The sequence below is a fragment of the Scyliorhinus torazame genome, chromosome 11 (genome assembly GCF_047496885.1).
Source record: "Scyliorhinus torazame isolate Kashiwa2021f chromosome 11, sScyTor2.1, whole genome shotgun sequence".
NCBI classification, from domain to species: Eukaryota; Metazoa; Chordata; class Chondrichthyes; order Carcharhiniformes; family Scyliorhinidae; genus Scyliorhinus; species Scyliorhinus torazame.
In genome coordinates this window covers 150,401,650-150,424,154 of record NC_092717.1, presented here as the reverse complement: position 1 = coordinate 150,424,154, position 22,505 = coordinate 150,401,650, and the positions used below count along the sequence as shown (strand labels likewise).

The window sequence follows — 22,505 nt, the reverse complement described above, 5'->3', positions numbered from 1 at the left end:
GATTAGGCAGGATTTGGAGGCTGTTGTTTGGGAGAGGCTGTTTGAGGGTAAATCCACATTTAGCATGTGGGAGTTTTTTAAGGAGCAGTTGATGGGAGTGCAGGCATGCCACAATGAAAAGGAAAGAGAGGAAAGTCAGGATTCAGGATCTGGGGATGACCAGGGAAATTGTGAGTCCAGTCAAAAAGGATGCATGCATGAGGTCTAGGCAACTAAAAACAGGTGAAGCACTTGAAGAATAAAAGGAAATTAGAAAAGAGCTCAAACAGAGAGTTAAGAGGGCAAAAAGGGGTCACAAAATGTCCTTGGCAGGCAGGATTAAGGAGAAACCCCAGGCATTTTATACGTATATTAGGAACATAGAACATGGAACATACAGTACAGAACGAGGCCATTTGGCCCATCGAGTCTGCACTGACCCACCTAAGCCATCACTTCCACCCTATCCCCAGAACCCAATAATCCATCCTAACCTTTTGGTCACTAAGGGCAGTTTATCATGGCCAATTCACCTAACCTGCACGTCTCTGGACTGTGGGAGAAACCGGAGCAGCCGGAGGAAACCCATGCAGACATGGGGAGAATGTGCAGACTCCGCACAGACAGTGACCCAGTGGGGAATCGAACCTGGGACCCTGGCCCTGTGAAGCCACAGTGCTGCCCTGAACAAGAGAGTAGCTAGAAAAAGAGTTGGTCCACTTAAGGACAAAGGAGGGAAATTGTGCGTAGAACCAAATGAAGTGGGTAAGATCCTTAATGAGCATTTTGCATCAGTATTCACAAAGGAGAGGGACACGTTGATTGTTGGTGTCTCAGAGGGATATGTAAACACTTTAGAACAAGTCATTATTACGAGGGAGGAGGTGTTAGGTGTGTCAAAAAGCATTACGGGAGACAAATCCCCAGGGTCAGATGACATTTATTCCAGATTTCTGAGGAAGACAAGAGATGAAATCGCTGGGCCTCTAACAGAAATCTTTGTTTCCTCATTGGCCACAGGTGAGGTCCCAGAGGATTGGAGGATAGCCAATGTTGTCCCGTTATTTAAAATGGGTAGCAAGGATAACCTGGGTAATTATAGGCCAGTGAGCTTGACGTCAGTGATAGTGAAATGGTCGTAAAAGAATCTTAGAGATAGAATCTATGCACATTTGGAAGTGAATGGTCTTATTAGCGACAGACAGCATGGTTTTGTACGAGGGAGGTCATGGCTAATTTAATTGAGCTTTTTGATAAGGTGACAAATATGATTGATGAGGGAAGGGCTGTGGATGTTATCAACATGGACTTTAGTTAGGCATTTGACAAGGTCCCTCACGGCAGGCTGGTGCAAAAGATTAAATCAGGGCAGCACGGTAGTACTGCAGCCTCACAGCGCCTAGAGCCCAGGTTCGATCCCGGCTCTGGGTCACTGTCCGTGTGGAGTTTGCACATTCTCCCCATGTTTGCGTGGGTTTCGCCCCCACAACCCAAAGATGTGTAAGTTGGTGAATTGAACATGATAAATTGCCCCTTAATTGGAAAAAATGAATTGGGTACTCTAAAAAAAATTTTTTTTAATTAAATCTTTTTTAGGGTGCTGGTTTAGCACAGTGGGCTAAACAGCTGGCTTGTAATGTAGAATAAGACAAGCAGCGCGGGTTCAATTCCCGTACCGGCCTCCCCAAACAGGCACCGGAATGTGTCGACTAGGGGCTTTTCACAGTAAGTCTACTTGTGACAATAAACGATTACTATTATTATTAAATCACACGGGGTCAAGGGTGAACTAGCTAGATGTATTCAGAACTGGCTTGGCCTAGGCAACAGAGGGTAGCAGTGGAAGGGTGTTTTTTTGAATGGAGGTCTGTAACTAGTGGTGTTCCGCAGGAATCAGTGCTGGGACCTCTGCTGTTTGTAATATATACAAATGACTTGGAAGAAACGTAGCTGGTCTGATTAGCAAGTTTGCGGATAATACTAAGATTACTGGAGTTGCGGATAGTGATGAAGATTGTCAGAGAATACAGCAGGCTGTAGATAGGCTGCAAAATTGGTCGGAGAAATGGCAGATGGAATTTAACTCGGACAAATGCAAGGTGATGCATTTTGGTAGATCTAATACAGGCGGGAGCTATAAAATAAATGGCAGAACCTTCAGGAGTATAGAGACACAGAGATTTGGGCGTGCAGGTCCACAGATCCTTAAAAGTGGCAGCACATGTGGAAATGGTGGTAAAGAAAGTACATGGCATGCTTGCTTTCATCAGACGGGGGATCGAGTATAAACATTCGCAAATAATGTTGCAGTTATATAGAATGTTGGTTAGGCCACATTTGGCATACTGTGTCCAATTCTGGTCACCGCACTACCAGAAGGAAGTGGAGGCTTTGGAGAGAGTACAGAAAGGTTTACCAGGAAGTTGCCTGGTAGGAAGGATATTAGCTATGAGGAGATTGAATAAACTGGGATTGTTCTCTCTAGAAAGACGGAGGCTGAGTGGCGACCTGATAAAAGTTCGTAAAATTATGAAGGGTATAGATAGGGTGAACAGTTGGAGGCTTTTTCCCAGGGCAGAAATGACATTTACAAGGGGAGCACAAGTTCAAGGTGATGGGGGAATGGTTCAGTGGAGATGTGCGGGGGAAGTTTTTACACAGGGTGGTGGTGGCCTGGAATGCACTGCCAAGTGACGTGGTTGAGGCAGATACGTTAGCGACCTTTAAGACTTATCTGGATAGGCACATGAACAGACGGGGTATCGAAGGATGCAGGCGGTTTGTCTGGATAGGACATGTGATCGGCGCAGGCTTGGAGGGCCAAAGGGCCTATTCCTGTGCTGTACTATTCTTTGTTCACTCAGGAATGGGCAACAAATGCTGGCCTCACCAACAACACCCACATTCTATGTATGAATTAAGAAATTGAAAAAACTGTTATCCTCTAACTTTTCCCAGTTCTGATAAAGAGCCGTCAATCTGAAATGTTAATTCTGTTTCTACATCCGCAGATGCTACCAGACCTGCTGAGTATTTCTCGTATTTCTGTTGCAGATTTCCTGCATCCACAGATCCACAGTATCCTGCCCTGCGGTTAGTAGCCAACAATCACTCCGCTGTGTGGACCCATATGTTGGGAAAAGCCAGTATTTTGTTTTGTGAAATCTACTTTAAATGAACAAAGTGTGCTGGGGAGTATTTTTAAAAAGAGGGTTAATTGTTTTCCTGATTATGACATCGCAGGCTCCAAGAAATGCCTATGTGACCTTCAGTAGCCATGGGAATGAACAGCGAAGGAGCAAAGGTAAATAGAAAGCTAAGTGCAGTGGGGTGCTTTTTATGGCCATTCAGGCAACTGGGATTTTGTGCAAAGAGAACAAGCAAGGCTCTCTCCAAATGGAAGTTTTCAGTTTGGCAGTCTTTGAATAGATTGTATTGTTGAAGCAGGTCTCCGACATAGAGCAGACTGTGGGCGGGATTCTCTGATCCTGAGGCTAAGTGTTGACGCCGTTGTAAACGCCGTCACGTTACCCGACGGCATCAACATGGCCTCAGGATCAGCAATTCTGGCCCCAACAGGGGGCCAGCACGGCACTGGAGCGACCCACGCCGCTCCAGCTGCGTATTTCAGTGTCAACTGGGCGCCGCGGGGTACGCGCATGCACAGCGACAGCGGCGCCAATGCGTGCATGCGCAGGGGTCCCTCCTCCACGCCGGCCCCAATGCAACATGGCGTAGGGCTACAAGGGCGGGCGCGGAAAAAAGGAAGCCCCCAGCCCGAGAGGCCAGCCCACCGATCAGTGGGCCCCGATCACGGGCCAGGCCACAGCGAAGGCGCCCCCCCCCTTCCCCCGTCACAGGCCGCCCCCAGACCCTCCCACGCTGAGGTCCCGCCGGCTAAGAGCAGGTTAGAACGGCGCCGGGGGACTCGGATTTTGTGGTACGGCCGCTCGGTCCATCCCAGGCAGAGAACCGCCGGGGGGGGCCCCATAGAGCGGCCCCCAGTCGGTGCCGTGCCGACCACGCAGGCGCCAAAGGCGCCAATTCTCCACTCTGCGGAGAATCACGTCCCGGCGCGGCACAATTCGCGCTGGTCGCAGCGATTCTCCAGCCCGTCACCGGGCTGAGAGAATCCCGCCCTGTATTACTGTGCATGGTATACAGCTGGAAACGGCAGAACACTAAAGATAGGAAAGAAATGGATTGAACAATACCTATTGTTGTTGTTCGGGTGGCGCCAGAGCCCAGTAGATAACTTAAAAGGATCAGAGGAGAGAGTGTCTGGGAATTCTGTGCCATCAGGACTATTGTGACCGAAGTGAGAGAGAGTTCATAGACTTGCAACTTGTCACTGGAACCAGGTATGGGGACTTTATATGGAATAAAATTGGTGGTGAATGTGACTCAAGAGCCGAGATGATTGGATGGGAATCTTCCAAAATAGGTTGATTTGGAAAAGACTGTGAGATTAGACATTTGTACAGGAAGTAATGGGAATGTTTGTAACTAAACAAGGCATATCTTTCTTGTGTCAAACAATTAAAGGGAAATTTACCTTTTTACTTGGAATATCCTTCGCCGGTTAATGAATATTTGAATTACATTGATTTTATTTAGTTTGTTTCAGTAAAAGAAAATTCAGTGAAATTGTGCCCATTGGTTTTCTTGCTATTGGCTTCACGAGGATTCCATTCTTTTTTTTAAATTATCAGTGTACAATGAGCATAACTCCAGAGAGAAGAATTCAAGGTGAATAATACCTTCTCTCAGCAGATATACTTAAAATTAAAAATATAAAATTGGAATCTGAGAATATTTCAATGGTATACATCTGCGTTTCCAAGATTAGACGTGGTTTGGATTCTACTTGTTTACTGCTTTTGAAATTCTTTTGTCATCATTAAAAGGAATGTTTTAGTCAATTGCCAGAATAGTAGATCTAAGAACCCCTGTTCCCTGACATACCACAGATTCTTTGGTAAAGTAAACACTTCTAGTTCTCTGAGGAATCTCAAACATTAGTCGGGGCGGATTTACAGCCTAGATCCTAAGCAGTATAAACAGTCTCACCACTTTACAAGAACACATTTCATAAATATCTTCCTACCTTTCTTTCGTCTGCTGTAAGGTTCTGTTCCCTGCTGCATTTGAGGTTTCATTGATGTTTTAATCACTCTCAGAATGCTCCGTCCGGTTTGTAGTGTGTGGGACACTGACTGGAACTAAAGACTGTGCTCTGAAGCAGAAAGCTTTCTTCTGGCACGTGCCAGATCCCAAGAGGACGACCCTTGTGGCATTTCATTCTTCTTCATATACAAAGCTCCTGACCGTAAACGGCCCCACCATATGAAATATTTTATGCAAAAAATCTTGGAACCTTCTTTAAATAATTAGCACCTCGGGCATCAGACTAATACTTTGAGAAGAAGTATTTCCTTCTAGGACATGGCTAAATAACATGAAAATGTTTTGAGAAAGACACATTCATTTTCAGAATTCTCTTAAGTTTTTGTAAGGCATGAAATCCCAAAATCCCAATTTCGGGAATTCTGAGGGGGATGTAATTTCTCTTAAATTGGTGAATCTAATTGATATTACGGCACCTCACCAGAAACAATTTTCAATCGCATGACTGTATTTCAATGTTGTAAAAATATTAAATATGGGACATGTACAGCAAAAAATGACTGCAATTCATAAAAGCAACGCAATTCTTCAAGATATTCTTAGACAAAAAGAATATACTTTCCAGTTTCACAAAAAAATATTCACAAATCAAGATTTATCCTATAAAACTCTTCAAGGTTTTAAAAGCACGCTTGCTTTACAAAGTAACAAAATACACCCCCCAGAGTGCCTGAGTGACCCTCATTCATCTACCCTATGACCTCTGCATTTGTTTCTGCATCACTTCAGGCCTGCTGCATTCATCCCATGTCAAGCCAGTTGATGTTGCTTCCTCCTAGCACCTGGCCACGAATTTGAATACAAAGTGTCATACAGTCACCCTTCTCTACTTGCTCCACGGCTCGCAAGTTTTCCACAAAAGCTTTACTGATAAGAGGTTTGGGTCCCATTGCTGCAATATAAAAAGCAGTAAATTTAACCTGGTTTGTGGCAATGACCCTTCAATTCTGGTGGGTTTCACTTCTGCTCCAAGGGCACAATGAACAATAAATTTCAAATCTGTTCTCCATTGAAAACTCAGTCTGATTTCATTACCACACTAAACAATAGGAGTGGGCACAATGTCAGCGTCAAACCCTTAACCCTTTCACCACTGAGTTCCCTCCTTTGTAGCTAAGAAAAAACTTGCAAATATTTTGCTGAGAAGCTAAGCTGAAGGCCAAAGGCCTCTACTATAATGGCCAACATCGATGGCCGTGATTTCAGCTGCCAAGCCCTAAGGCTCGGAAATTCCCTCCCTAAAACATCTCCCCTCCCGCCAAACTTGCTTTCCTCCTTTAAAAGCACTGCTTAAAATTCAGCTCTATGACTAAGCTTCTGGTAATCAGCTCAAAGATCTCCTTTTGTGGCTTGCTGTCAAATGTTGTTTGATAATGCCATTGGAAGTACCTTGAGGTGGTTTACTATAAATACAAGTTGTTATTGTTATGAATACTCAGTGCCCTAGATGACCAATGGGGTAAAATCGATCCTCACAATAGTAGTTTCACAGACACGCTGATGTATTAGTAAGAAGTTCCTCAGACCAAAAATTTTACGAAAGGCATAAAATAAATTAATTTTGAATGTTACCATTGTAAAGTGCAAATTCCACCCAAAGTAATAATCATTTGAGTGAGGTGCCCAAAGAATACTGGTGTCTTTGGAACTACACTGCAACATGAGAGTGCCCAGAGGACAGGTAGGCTGAGAATTTGATTATAATGCATTCTCTTAGTCACTAACTTTCTTTTAATTTTTCCTTTACTTTCCACCTCCACTTTGGTCCTTTTTCTTGGTAACGAGCAACCAATCTCCTTTTTCCACTGTTTCCCTCAAGCTCCCTCACTTGTTTTCTCTAAGTGGCCAGTTTCAAATTTTGGTGCTGAGCTGTCTTGTCCATTTCAACATGGAGCACATGCCGATTCATTCATCTGTTGACATCCATTGAAACTTTTCACGTTAGCTGCAGCCTTCATCAGGAACTTTGTAACAATCACACAGTTTGAAGAAATTGCCTTATGTTCCTTCATAAATATCACGATATTGGACCAGATAGACGTTATAAATAGATCTAAGCATGTGCTCTTTGGGTGAATTTATTACAAAAGTAATGATTAAATTATAATTACACATTTTGCCCTTACCAAACCTGTTCAGTCTTGTTAAATAAACAGTTCACCCAGAACACAAATACTGTTTCCAGAATTTGAGCACAGCTCCTCTGACCTGCTGCAGCTCATGTCAATGGAGATTAACAATTTTGACCTTCAATGTCTGTCTCTCTCTCCCTGCTCAAAGTATCATGAGCAACAACAGCACCTTTATGGAAACTCGTAGCTGAGAGGTTGGATAACCATGGAGTTGCAGCTCAACAGTGCAGTTTCATGCAACCAATTAACCACATGGCAAATTTCCAACAAGATATATCAAACAGGGAGACGCATAGGCTGAATGTTTCTTCAAAAAGGAAGTGCAGAAATATAAAGCATCCCAAATTAATCTTGCACTACTTAATACCCAGTTACAAAATGTTCCCTGAAAGAAAAAGAATGGGGACTGTCAAATGCAGACCCCCCCCCCCCCCCTCCCCCAACCGCCCAAATGTCAAGGAGCTTAAAAAAGAGGTAAAGAAATAAAGGGAAGCTTATAACAAGCACTTAGGCGTTCTGCAGTTATTGGGCCCTGTGTATAAAAAGTGTATGGGTAAAATTAAAAACGGAATTAGGAAAACAAAGAGGGGGCTTGGAAAACATTGGCAAGTAAAATCAAGGGAAACCCAAAAATGTTTTTAGTAATACATAAACAGCATAAACAAAAGAAAGAGTAGGGCCTATTAGTGGTCATAAGGATAGCCCTTGTGGGGAGGCCAGAGAGTTAGTACGGCTTTCAATGCATGCTTTGTTTCTGTTTTCACAAAAGAAAGGGACGATACAGACTTTGCAATCAGCAAGGAGGTGGAGGGTGAAATATTAGATAAAACTAGCATAGAGAGACTGGAAGAAAGAGTCCATTCTGGGCGTGATTAGCGGGGTTGTTTCCAGGGCTAATGACCTCACTATCTAACGACACTCTAGTTCTTTTTGGTCCACACTCAGTCACAAGAGATCGGGGCACCATCTCTCGAACCCCTGACACAACCCCCAGACCCCCCCCCAACACCCAGCTCACTTGTTAGGCAGTACTCGAGCCCCCATCCCACCTTATATGGAGAGGGTACCCCCAGGCCAGATCACTGGCGTGGGGAAAATGCCACTTGTGCACCTTAGCACTGCCAGGGTGCCAGGCTGACAATTCCAGAGTACGCCCCCCGACCCAGATATCATCCACCGTTTGTGGGGGCCAGCGCTAGGTGCAAACCCCCACCCCCACCCCCACGGCCGGCTGGGGTCTCCTCGACGAAGCTGGTAGATGGCAACTTAACTTGCAAGTCTGGATCCCGGCTATTGTGGGTGGGATCCAGATCACAACATCCCATTAGATCTCCTGAGGCGTAACAACAAGAATCCTGGAAGAAGCCTCTCACGGATTCTACCGGCCATGTCCCGTCCCGATTCCGGCAAGACACAGCCAGTAAATTGCACCCGAAGTGTTAAGTACTTTAACATCTTTGAAAGTCGATAAATTCCCAGGCCCAGCCAAAATGTATCCTAAGCTGTAAGGGAAATGAGAAGAACTGTCACGAGGGGACATAATTTTAAGGTGATTGGAGGAAGGTATAGGGGAGATGACAGAGGTAGGTTCTTTACACAGATGGGTGGGTGTGTGGAATGCACTGTCAGCAGAGGTGGTGGGGTCAGAGTCATTAGGGTCATTTAAGCGACTCTTAGACAGGCACATGGACAGCAGTAAGTTGAAGGGGTGTAGATTAGATTGACCTTAGATTAGGATAAATGGTCGGCACAACATCGTGGGCTGAAGGGCCTGTACTGTGCTGTACTGTTCTATGTTCTAAATAGTGGAGGCATGGCCATCATGTTCACAGTCCTCTCTGGTTACAGGTGTGGTGCCAGAGGGCTGGTGGATTGTTTAAAAAGAGAGAAAGGGTAGACTGGGTATTTACAGGTCAGTCAGACAAAATCCGATGGTGGGAAAGTTATTGGAAAACGTTTCTGAAGGACAGGAATACATTAAATAGTTTTGGTCTCCTTAAGAAAAGATATACTGGTATTGAAGGCAGTCGAGAGAAGGTTTACTAGTTTGATCCTGGGGATGGAGGAATTTTCTTCTGGGGAGAGGTTGGTAGATTGAGCCAGTATTCTTTAGTGTTTATAAGAATGAGAGATGGCCTTATTGAGACAAACAGGATTCGCAGGGGGCTTGAAAGGATAGAAGGTGAAAGGTTGTATCCCTTTCTGGGAGAGTCTAGGACCAGAGGGTATAATATCAGAGTACGGGGTTGTCAATTTAAGACAGAGATGAGGAGGAATGTTTTCTCTCAGAGTGTAGTGAATCTGTGGTGTTCTTTACCACAGAGAGCTGTAGAAGCTGGGTCATTAAATATGGTCAGGGTTGAGGTAGGCAGATTCTTATTCAGTGAGGAAATCAAGGGTCATGGGGATAAGACGGGAAAGTGGAATTGAGGATTATCATATCAGATTAGTTATGATCTCATTGAATGGCAGAGCAGACACGATGGGCCGAATGGCCTACTTCTGTTCCTACATCTCATGGTTTTATGGTCTTATGATAAATATTCATTTATTAAGATAGAAATCAAACAAAGACAGTCAGTACAGATTTGTTAAGGGAAGGTTGTGCCTTATTAACATGATTACATTTATTGAGCAGGAAACAAGGAGGATTGATGAGAGTAGTGCATTTGATATAGTCTATTTAAATTTAAGCAAGACCTTGGTCAAGGTCCCACATAACAGACAGGTCACAAAAATAAAAACCCATGGAATTCAGGACAAAGTGGCAAGTAGGATCCGAAATTGGCTTAGAGGCAGAAAGTAAATGGTAATGGCCAATGGTGGTTTTTGTGACTAGGAGTCGGATCCAATGGGCTTCCACAATGCTTAGCACTAGATCTCTTGCTGTTTCTGGTGAAAATCAATGATTTGGACTTGAATATAGGGGGTATGATTAAGACATTTACAGATGACACAAAAATTGACCATGTGGTTGTGGTTGATAATGAAGAAGAAAGCTATAGGTGCAGGAAGATACCAATGGACTAATGAGGTGGGCAGAACAGTGGAGAACATTTTACCTTACCTGCCATTTTGGATGGGAAATGCTGCTGACAAAAAAAAAAGAAGCACCGCACCCTAGGTGAAGTGCAGATCACAATTTTAATCACTGTCCTGCCAGGATGCTGCATACCATATAGTTGTGAGAATGAGCCAATTGTTGTCCTGAGGATTTGTCACTTTAAAAAAATTCATTTACAGGATTTGGGTGTCGCTGGTTAGACCAGCATTTATTGCACATCCCTAGTTGCCCTTCTGAAGGTGGTGTTGAGTTGCCTTCTTGAACTGCTGCAGCCCTTCAGGTGTAGGTACACCCACTGTGCTGTTAGGGAGGGAGTACCAGGATTTTGTCCCAGCAACAGCGAAGGAACGGCAATATATTTCCAAGTCAGGGTGGTGAGTGGCTTGGAGGGGAACCTCCAGGTGGTGGGGTTTCCAGGTATCTGCTGCTCTTGTCCTTCGAGGTGGCAGTGGTCGTGGGTTTGGAAGGTGCTGTCTGAGGAATCTTGGTGAGTTACTGCAGTGCATCTTGTGGATGGTACACATGGCTGCCACTGTTCGTCGGTGGTGGTGGGGGGTTTGAATGTTTGTGGAAGGAGGAGCAATCAAGTGGGCTGCTTTGTCCTGCTGGATGATGTCAAGCTTCTTGAGTGTTGTTGGAGCTGCACTCATCCAGGCAAATGGAGAGTATGCCATTACACTCCAGACTTGTGCCTTATAGATGGTGGGCATGCTTTTGGGAGTCAGGAGGGGAGTAACTCACCATAGGATTCCTAGCCTTTGACCTGCCCTGGTAGCTTCAGTATTAATGTGGCTAGTCCAGTTCAGTTTCTGATTAATGGTAACCCTCAGGGTGTTGATTGGGAGAAAAAACAAATGGAGTCATCCCAAGACTTCACATGGATCGGGTCAAAGCTACTCTCATGAAAAATTACTTGCCCATTCATTCAACAGCAAACCAATGGAGAAATTTCAATCCCTCACAAAAATAGTGGTAAATAAATCATGAGAAACTGCTGGTTGAGAAATATTTTCCTGGCACTCTCTTCAAGCCAGAGAAGAAAACTAACAACACATAAAATAACTGATGTATAATTCAATGATTTTTTAAACAAAGCATCACGCAGTGATTGCTGGGATGCATTTTCTCTTTACCTCCTTTTCTTTCAATTAACCTTCTGGAAATGCATTCATTTTTAGGCGATGTGGGAAAATAGCACTGGAGTCTTCACAGTCAGTAAATCTTCTCAGTGGCAGAAACTACAGCTCCTGGGGAAAAGAAAACCAAAAATTCATGAAGGCAGTGAAAGGGACTCCTGCTTCTTTAACCCAACCAACTTAGCTCTCACAATCACCATAGCTGAACTTTTAAATGTGTATTTATTTCTCCTCCAGCTGTTTCCTATCAAAACACATTATGCAAGCATATTCATTTTGATATTAGAAAGCAGCTAATTAGTTAACAGTCTGTATTTCTGGGGACTTATTTTCAGACAAGAATCTGTCAGAAACACCTACATCATCTAAAAGACCACTCCAAACGCTGCTGGGAAAATTGCCAGTGTAGAAAACAACTCTTGACACAACAGTCCAAAAGCCTCTCTCTCCCCGTCCCACCCCCACCCCCACCACACACACACACACACACACACACACACACACACACACACAAAGTGAGCTCATGTTGAAGCAAACAATCTGATTAGAATTTCTGCTGATCACTTGTCCTATTGGACTGATCAATATCACGGAGTAATTGGGTATGTCTACATGTCTAGTTCACAAAAAACGTAGAATAAATCTAATCTGGCCAGTTTCTATGTTTTAGCCTGCTCACGATCACCAGCAAAGTGATGGAAAGGGTCTTTGATGGTATTACCGATCAGCACCTTACTAGCAATAACCTGGTCATTGATGCTCGGTTTGAATTCTCCCAGGGCCATTCAGCTCTTGACCTTATTGCAGCCTTGGTCCTTAGTACGGCATCAAGGAGCCCTACTAAAACTGAAATCAATGGGAAGAAGGCGGAAATCTCTCCACTGGTTGGAGTCACATCGAGCACATGGGAAGATGGTTGTGGTTGTTGAAATCCAATCATTTCAACCCAAGGACTTTGCTGCAGTAGTTCCTCAGGGAAGTGTCCTCGGCCCAACCATTTTAAGCTGCTTCATCAAAGACTTTCTCTCCAGCATGAGGTCAGATGTGGGGACTTTCACTAATGATTGTACGGTGTTCAATTGCATTTGAAATTCCTCAGATACAGTCTGTGCCTGTATGTTTCAACATTCAGTCTTGGGCTGAGAAGTGGAAAGTAATGTTCATGCTATGTAAGTAAGTGCCAGGCAATGACGGTTTCCAACAAGAGAGCAACTAACCTCCTACAGGAAATAAATGCAGAACTTTGGACAGATGGAGATTCCATACTTTCCGACACCGGAAGGCTTAACCTTCATCCAACAGGTTCCATTGGAGGAGCGTGTACGAGGGCCAAAGGGACCCAAAACCATTTCCTTCATTTTTGTTAGCAGCAAACAAGGTAAGAGAAAATGGTGGGTCGCGCAGGTCGGCCGGCGAAGGTCGTGAAGGTCGGCCGGGTTGAGTCCCGAAGATTGGCCGGTTGGTAAAACTGGGTCCCCGAAAAAATAGTTTGAAGAACACTGCTTTAGTATATGGGAGAGGAGGTAATAGACTGTCATAAATTAAGGATTGGTTAACAGACAGAAAACAGAGGGCAAGATTCTCCGGCCCCATTGTACTCTCACTCGAGCGAAAATAGGACGATGAATAGTGGGAGAGGCAGAAAACAGGAATCGCAGGGGGCGCCAAATCGTCTGCGATGCAACCGGCCCGCACCCGTAGGCAAAATCCTTAGATCATAGATCATAGAATCTAGTGCAGAAGGAGGCCATTCGGCCCATCGAGTCTGCACCGGCTCTTGGAAAGAGCACCCTACCCAAGGTCAACACCCCCACCCTATCCCCATAACCCCATAACCCAGTAACACTAAGGGCAATTTTGGACACTAAGGACAATTTATCATGGCCAATCCACCTAACCTGCACATCTTTGGACTGTGGAAGGAAACCGGAGCACCTGGAGGAAACCCACGCACACACGTGGAGGATGTGGAGACTCTGCACAGACAGTGAACCAAGCCGGAATCGAACCTGGGACCAAGAAAGTTAGTGTGGCAAGAAAGCAATTATCACCGCTTCAGCACTATTTCCATATAAATAATGAGAACAATCCCATGTCCAACGGCCTCCCCAGCAAGTGGTCATGCTGGAGCTGATTAGTACTCGTTTTGAAAAACGTGAATCTGACGGATGGGCTGCTCCGGGGTGCCGAGAAGCCATCTTTACTCACAGGCAATGAGCCTGGGGACACTGGGCATGCTGCCCCTGTTTGGGGGAGGGCAACAGGGGGGTAGCCCCAGTTGGGGGTGGGCCGCCATGGGGGGTTGGGTGTATCGGAGATGGGGGGGGGGAGCCCTGTGCAGTGGGGGGGGGGAACGTACGCAGCTCTGCCATGTCAACCCCTGGACCATGTGTTCCTGTACCGGTAGCAACTCAGCCCCTGCCTGTCTGCCCCACCAACCACCCACAACTCCCACTGACCGCGGAGGCCTCTGGTCATGTGGCTGAAGGCTATTGCTTTTTAAAAATAATTTAGAGTACCCAATTATTATTTTTTTTCCAATTAAGGGGCAATTCAGCATGGCCAATCCATCTAACCTGCATATATTTGGGTTGTCGGGGTGAAACCCATGCAGGCACTGGGAGAATGTGCAAACTCCACACGGACAGTGACCCGGGGCCAGGATCAAACCCATCCTCAGCGCCGTAGGCAGCAGTGCTAACCACTGTGCCATCATGCCGTCCAGCTGCAGGCTATTGCTTATAGGGAATTGGCAGTCATGGTTAACTGAGCACTTCACACATCCCAAGTGGATCTCCGTGGGTGGATGGGCCATGTAGCATGTGAGGCTCATTGCCTGACATCACAATCACACCTTGATGCATGGAAATGGTGCCGAACATTGTTGGGGGCAGCACCACAGACGGAGCGGCCAACCTTCCATCACCAGGGGCTAGGCCCTAGCCCCGGGCACAATTCCGTGTCCGCGCGTGCGTGGGCAGGGTGTGTCAGGTGGGTCCATGCCTGGGGGTATGGTGCATGGATTTGGTGATTGGCCCGCACGACGGAACATAGAGCCAGAGGCATCATTCTGGTTGTGTTGAGGATATTTTAATGTTCAAGTGTACACCATTGCCCCACTATCGCAATGGTGCTGCCCCACTACCCCACCCTCCCTTCCTCAGTCCCCAGCCGCCCATAACACCCCACCCCTACCCCCTAACTGACAGTACACTCCTTAACCCCCCCGCTTGTCATGTTAAATTAAGGATTGGTTAACAGACAGAAAACAGAGGGCAAGATTCTCAGGCCTCATTGTACTCTCACTCGAGCGAAAATAGGACGATGAATAGTGGGAGAGGCAGAAAACAGGAATCGCAGGGGGCGCCAAATCAGTCCCCTCACTGATCCTCAATGTGCTTGTTATTCCGTACTCTACCACTATGTCCAGATGTATCCCCAGGATGAATATCAGAGGTATTGGCAGCCAGCAGCTTACCATGTCCAGTGACCTTCAATGCCCCACGCGGATGTCCTCTGGGGCTCTGGGGTCTGCCGTCGCAGCTGATGGGCCAGCAGGTGACTAGCCTTTTCCTCGCAGTCAGTACTCATGCTACACCCACACCCCCCATCCCCGGTAGCCGGCGTAGCTGACCCACTGTCTTCCCCATTGTCAACAGATCAAAGTGCCCCTGTAACTTCTTCCTTTCCGCCAGCGGCTCCCTAGTCGGGACCACAGTGTACCTCCGATCCACATCTACAATACCTTCCAGAAACTTCTGCCTCTCCTCCCTCTTAAACCTATCTCTATGGGCCTTAGACAAAATAATTACCCCCCCCAAACTACCACCTTCAATGCCTCGCAGAACATGGCTGCAGAGATCTCCCCATTTTGATTGAGATCAATGTAGTTCTCAAACGCAAGTGCCAGCTTATCACAGAACTCCTTAGCCAAAAGCGTTGAATCTAGCCTCCAACCCTGGCCTCTGCGCCCGCCTCAACCTAAACCTGACATCCAATTAGTGTGGCGCGTGGTCCAAGATCACTATTCTCGCATATTCTGCCCCACAACCCCTTGTCAAAACCGCCTAACCCACAACAAAAAATTCAATGACATGCAAGAAGAAGGAATGTTCCCTCCCCTGGTTGCCTAAATCTTCCTGTGTCCACCACCTCCAACTGGTCCATGAAAATCCTCAACTCCGTTGTCATCCCTGACCTAGCCATTGATCTAGGCTCCAGAACACAATTAAAGTTCTCACCCATGATAAACTGGTGAGACTCCCAAAACCAGACCCACTCAAAATGGCCGCCCCCTTTGTCTTCACCCAACCGCAAACCCCCCCCCTCCCCACTCAGGCTAACCACCACAGCACCCACCCCTACTCTAGTTCTACTCACTAGCATCTCCTGCCAGCATGGAGGCCCAGACAAAGGACCCCACCTACGCCTTCCAATCTACCACCCCCCATTCCACTTGCACTGCCACATCCCCTCTTCAACCCACCCACGTCCGCTCCCTCAATCTTCTGTACCCATAAGAGTAGAAAACACACCAAAGAAGCCCCCAGACACAAAATTATTAATTACCCACAAGAACCCACGCAAACGCAAACATAGTGAATTATAAATTGTACAAAGGATACCAAAGGTACAACAAAGATACAACACTGTACAAAAGGTATGTGTAGCGCACAAAGACTCCGTGAGACGAATAGAGTGAAGTCGATGAGGCTTTATTAAGCATGTCTGTTCCCCCGCAGCTCAATAGTAGACTGGCCTGCGGGGGAGGACTCTGGCTTCTTATACTCCGCCTTCAGGGCGGAGCTAGAGGTCAACGGCCAACCAGGACCCGGGATCTGTCAGCCAATGACATTAGGGCTTCCAGTCCCACATGACCCCCAATACATACTACCACATTCACCCCTTGTCAAAAATGAACCCGGCGGGGTGATGCTTCGTATGGTGGTAAGGGTTTACAGGGCTGGTCCTGGGAGGAAAAAAAACATTCACATGGCAATACAGTATTGTACAATTTTGTCCTGTTTCAACTATTTACAGAGGGTATAGGGAGAAAAGCAAAATGTTCTTGTGAAAAGTCCATATTTTGATTTAGATCGACGCCACGAGTCGGTCGGGCGGTCTGGTCGTCCGTGTCGATCGCCTCGGCCCCGGTGGTGGTGGTGGTGCTTGTACCGGTGTTGTCGTCTCCGGGAGCCTTACGGTTTCAGCTTGGGCTTTATTCTTGGTCGGGCCTGAGGGGAGAGGAACCGATCCTCCTGGGAAGGGGGCGGTCGTGGGGTGCGGCGGTGGCAGGAAGGGGGGGGGGGTTGGGTGAATGGTGTCGGGGGGGTGTGTGTGTTGCCGGCGGGCGCCAGATCCCGCAGGGAGACCGTGTCCTGTCGGCCGTCGGGGTACTCCACGTAATCGTACTGCGGGTTCGCGTGGAGGAGGTGAACCCTTTCGACCAACGGGTCCGCCTTATGTGCCCGCACATGCTTTCGGAGCAAGATGGGTCCTGGGGCCGCCAGCCAGGTCGGCAGCGACGTTCCAGAGGAGGACCTCCTAGGGAAGACAAGGAGACGCTCATGAGGCGTTTGATTAGTGCTCGTACATAATAACGACCGGATGGAGTGGAGAGCGTCCGGGAAGACCTCCTGCCACCGTGAAACTGGGAGGTCCCTGGACCGTAGGGCCAGTAGGACGGCCTTCCAGACCGTGCCGTTCTCCCTCTCTACTTGCCCGTTCCCCCGGGGGTTGTAGCTGGTCGTCCTGCTTGAGGCTATGCCCTTACTGAGCAGGAACTGGCGCAGCTCGTCACTCATGAAAGAGGACCCCCTGTCGCTGTGGACGTATGCGGGGTAACCGAACAGTGTGAAGATGCTGTTCAGGGCTTTAATGACTGTGGCCGCGGTCATGTCAGAGCAGGGAATGGCAAAAGGGAAGCGGGAGTATTCGTCCACCACATTAAGAAAATATGCGTTGCGGTCGGTGGAGGGGAGGGGCCCTTTGAAATCGAGACTGAGGTGTTCAAAGGGGCGGGAAGCCTTAATCAGGTGCGCTCCATCCGGCCTGAAAAAATGCGGTTTGCATTCCACGCAGATGTGGCAGTCCCTTGTGACTGTACGGACCTCCTCTAAAGAGTATGGGAGATTGCGGGACTTGATGAAGTGGAAAAACCGAGTGACCCCCGGGTGGCAGAGGTCCTCGTGGAGGGTTTGGAGGCGGTTAATTTGTGCATTGGCACATGTGCCGCGGGATAGGGCATCGGACGGCTCGTTCAGCTTTCCGGGACGATACAAAATCTCATAGTTGAAGGTGGAGAGCTCGATCCTCCACCTTAAGACCTTGTCGTTTTTGATTTTGCCCCGCTGTGCATTATCGAACATGAAGGCTACCGACTGTTGGTCCGTGAGGAGAGTGAATCTCCTGCCGGCCAGGTAATGCCTCCAATGTCGCACAGCTTCCACTATGGCTTGGGCTTCCTTTTCCACTGAGGAGTGGCGGATTTCTGAGGCGTGGAGGGTCCGGGCGAAAAAGGCCACGGGTCTGCCCGCTTGGTTAAGGGTGGCCGCTAGAGCTACGTCGGAGGCGTCGCTCTCGACCTGGAAGGGGAGGGACTCGTCGATGGCGCGCATCGTGGCCTTTGCGATATCCGCTTTGATGCGGCTGAAGGCCTGGCAAGCCTCTGTCGACAGAGGGAAGGTCGTGGTCTGTATTAGGGGGCGGGCCTTGTCTGCGTACTGGGGGACCCACTGGGCGTAGTATGAAAAGAACCCCAGGCAGCGTTTCAGGGCTTTTGGGCAGTGCGGGAGGGGAAATTCCATGAGGGCGCGCATACGTTCGGGGTCGGGGCCTATTATCCCATTGCGCACTACGTAGCCCAGAATGGCTAGCCGATTGGTGCTAAAAACGCACTTGTCCTCGTTGTACGTGAGGTTCAAGGCTTTGGCGGTCTGGAGGAATTTTTGGAGGTTGGCGTCGTGGTCCTGCTGGTCGTGGCCGCAGATGGTTACATTGTCGAGATACGGGAACGTGGCCCGCAACCCATGTTGATCAACCATTCGGTCCATCTCCCGTTGGAAGACCGAGACCCCGTTTGTGACGCCAAAAGGGACCCTTAGGAAATGGTATAATCGCCCGTCTGCCTCGAAGGCTGTGTACTTGCGGTCACTTGGGCGGATGGGGAGCTGATGGTAGGCGGACTTGAGGTCCACGGTGGAGAAGACTTTATATTGGGCAATCCGATTGACCATGTCGGATATGCGGGGGAGAGGGTACGCGTCTAGTTGTGTGTACCTGTTGATGGTCTGGCTATAGTCTATGACCATCCTTTGTTTCTCCCCTGTCTTCACTACTACCACCTGCGCTCTCCAGGGACTATTGCTGGCCTGGATTATGCCCTCCTTTAGTAGCCGCTGGACTTCGGACCGAATGAAGGTCCGGTCCTGGGCGCTGTACCGTCTGCTCCTAGTGGCGACGGGTTTGCAATGCGGGGTGAGGTTCGCAAACAAGGACGGGGGTTGCACCTTGAGGGTTGCGAGGCCGCAGATAGTGAGTGGGGGTATTGGGCCGCCGAATTTGAACGTAAGGCTCTGTAGATTGCATTGGAAATCTAATCCCAGCAAGGTGGGGGCACAGAGTTGGGGAAGGACGTTTAGTTTGTAGTTTTTGAACTCCCTGCCCTGCACCGTTAGGGTAACTATGCAGAATCCTTGAATCTGTACGGAGTGGGATCCTGCAGCTAGGGAAATCTTTTGTGCGCTAGGATGGGTGGTCAAGGAACAGCGTCTTACAGCGATAGCGCCGGCGGGTCATACATGGGGTGCGGGGAGGGGGGTTGGGGAGCGTACGCGGCGTGCAGGGCTCCCTGTTCTCCCGGGACCGCGGTGGTCGGGACCCAGAGCGGCTGCGCCTGCGGGTCGTACATGGCGTGCTGGGGGGTTGGGGTGCGTAAACGGCTTGCAGGGCTCCCTGTTCTCCCGGGACAGCGGCGACCTCCCGGGACCGGCACACAACCGCGTAATGGCCCTTTTTCCCGCAGCTCTTGCAGATAGCTGCGCGGGCCGGGCAGCGCTGTCGAGGGTGTTTCGCCTGGCCGCAGAAATAACAGCGGGCGTCCCCGGTGCGACTCGGCGTTTGGACCGCGCATGCCTGTGGGGTGTCCGGGGGGGGGGGGGGGTGGGTTTGTCGCGACGGGTACGTACGGAGCCCAATGGGCTGCCGCGCGGTCGGGGCCGTAGGCGCGGGTATTACGCGCGGCCACGTCTAGGGAGGCTGCTAGGGCCCGGGCCTCTGAGAGTCCTAGCGACTCTCTTTCTAGAGATCTTTGGCGGATTTGGGAGGAATTCATACCTGCCACAAAAGCATCGCGCATTAACATGTCCGTGTGTTCATTTGCATTCACCGAAGGGCAGCTGCAGGCTCGTCCCAAAATCAGCAGCGCGGCGTAGAATTCGTCCATCGATTCTCCGGGACCTTGCCGTCTCGTCGCGAGCTGGCAGCGAGCGTAGATTTGGTTAACTGGGCGGACATAGAGACTTTTCAGTGTTGCGAACGCCGTCTGGAAATCGTCCGAGTCTTCGATGAGGGAGAGGATCTCCGTGCTCACCCTCGAGTGCAGGACCTGTAGTTTTTGGTCTTCTGTGACCCGGCCGGGGGCCGTTCTGAGGTAGGCCTCGAAGCAAGTCTGCCAGTGCTTGAAGGCTGCTGCTGCGTTCACTGCGTGGGGGCTGATCCTCAGGCATTCCGGAATGATCCTGAGCTCCATAGTCCTTTTTAGGCACGCTTAATAAATTGGAGCGCACAAAGACTCTGTGAGACGAATAGAGTGAAGTCGATGAGGCTTTATTAAGCGTGTCTGTTCCCCCGCAGCTCAATAGTAGACTGGCCTGCGGGGGAGGACTCCGGCTTCTTATACTCCGCCTTCAGGTCGGAGCTAGAGGTCAACGGCCAACCAGGACATGGGATCTGTCAGCCAATGACATTAGGGCTTCCAGTCCCACATGACCCCCAATACATACTACCACAGTATGCAAAGTATAAATTTTTCAAAAAATACTGATGGTACAAAAGTCCGTTACTCAGTCCTCCCCCAACCCATGCTCCGTAACAGTCATCCGCCTCCTCCGGCATCAAGAAATGTTATTCCCGTCCCTCAAAAGTTACCCAAAGTTTGGCCGGGTACAGTACCCCAAATCAAATTTGCGCCGAAAAAGTGCAGTCTTAGCCCTATTAAACCCTACCCATCTCTTAGCCAGGTCGGTACCAATGTCCTGGTCGATCCAAATCCGATTTCCTTCCCAGCTGCAGTCCCGACTCACTTTGGCCCACCTCAAAATCTTTTCTTTGTCCTGGAACTTGTGCATATGCACAATCACCGCCCACAGTGACTCACCAGCCCTCGACTTCTGTCTCAAGGACTTGCGGGCATGGACCACCTCCGGGGTCTTGTCAAAAACCCACTCCTCCCCCAACTTCGCAAACATCTTCGCAACGTAGCCTGTGGTACTCATTCCCTCCACTCCCTCTGGTAGGCCCACAATAAGAAGATTTTGCCGCCGAGACCGATTCTCTTGGTCATCCATCCACACACACAACACGTTACATACATCATGCAGGATCGCCATCTCCGCCTCTAACGATACAACCCGGTCACTCTGGTTTGGCACCACCTTTTCCACTCCTGATTCATCGTCCTTGCACGTCCAAGTGTTTCTCCACCCATCCAAGGTCTCGCGAAGAGGTGCATCTGCCCCCTCAATTGCGCTGGACCAGCCTCCCTGCATCTCCTTTCATTGCTGCTGAAAGTCCTCCCTAATAAAACTCATCAGTTGCTCCATCGGCAGTTTAACCATCGATGATGACCCTTCCCCCCGCCAGCTTCCCAACTTGTGCTGCACCTCAAGTCTCCTCCAACTGCTGGGCCAGAGCTCTCACCATCTTTAACCAGGTTTGATACCCCCTAGACATTCCAATCTGTGGAAGAAACAATCACCTTCCATTCTCCTCACACTATATCCATGAGTGGAGCCCCTCAGTGCACAAAATGGTGCTATGTATAATAATCTTTATTATCACAAGTAGCCTTATATTAACACTGCAATGAAGTTACTGTGAAAAGCCCCTTGTCACCACATTCCAACGCCTGTTCAGATACACAGGGAGAATTCACAATGTCCAAATTACCTACCAGCACAGGCTGGATGCTCCGCCCCGCCGCACCACATTTCAGGTTCACCCCACCGGCAGGATGCTCTGTTACACCAGCCGGTCAATGGGATTTCCCATTGTGGGCATCCCCACGCCGTCGGGAAATCCCAGGCTGCCGACAGAACAGAGCATCCCGCCGGCGGAGAATCCTGCCCCTGGGCGGGATTCTCCAGCCGACCGAAGAATCCCCTAAAGTTCAATGGAGTTCTCCATTGTACGCGGTTTGCCCCTGGCATTCTTACGGCCCAATGTATTTTCATCTAATCCACATCCCTCAAACTAATATGCTGAATAATTTATCGGAAGTAATAACATTTTAGTATTGTTATCTAATTACAGTGGAAGCCAAGTCCTTTGACCACGATCCACAACCCCCATTTTATTCTTAATACTGCCATCCTTTTTTCTTACTACCAAGTGGCACTAGATTGTCTGAAGCTCACTTTCTTCATGGTGTTACTTGAAGTTCACATCCATTTCAGGCTACACAAGCTTCAAATTCTCAATGCACTTGTGACTTGATGCCATTAACAAATTAAATCGCACAACACAAATGGATATGTAGAATGACTGGGTATTCAAGAAAAGGAAATAATGGGCTTGATTCAACTAAATGGGAGCAAACGTCCCCGAGCGTGCGCATTTGGCTGCGTGTTTCCCGGCGTTTACAATAATTCAATTGGTAAGGTTTTAGAGTCCATTTTTAAAGATGAGATTGCGGAGTACTTGGAAGTGCATGCTAAAATAGGACTGAGTCAGCACGGCTTTGTCAAAGGGAGGTCATGCCTGACAAATCTGTTATTAGAGTTCTTCGAG

General features: G+C 48.4%; 1 protein-coding gene across 4 annotated transcripts in view; it reads right to left on the bottom strand.

The window, feature by feature from the left end:
* Nucleotides 1-22,505, bottom strand: part of greb1l (GREB1 like retinoic acid receptor coactivator) — a 417,126-nt gene that overhangs the window by 233,034 nt on the left and 161,587 nt on the right. For 3 of the 4 annotated variants that reach the window (XM_072467885.1, XM_072467884.1, XM_072467887.1), the window contains one exon: nt 11,496-11,609. The gene's annotated coding sequence lies outside the window, so the exon portion shown is untranslated. Of the gene's footprint in view, nt 1-5,086; nt 5,199-11,495; nt 11,610-22,505 lie in introns of those variants that run through there. The other variant, XM_072467886.1, reaches the window with a different exon arrangement.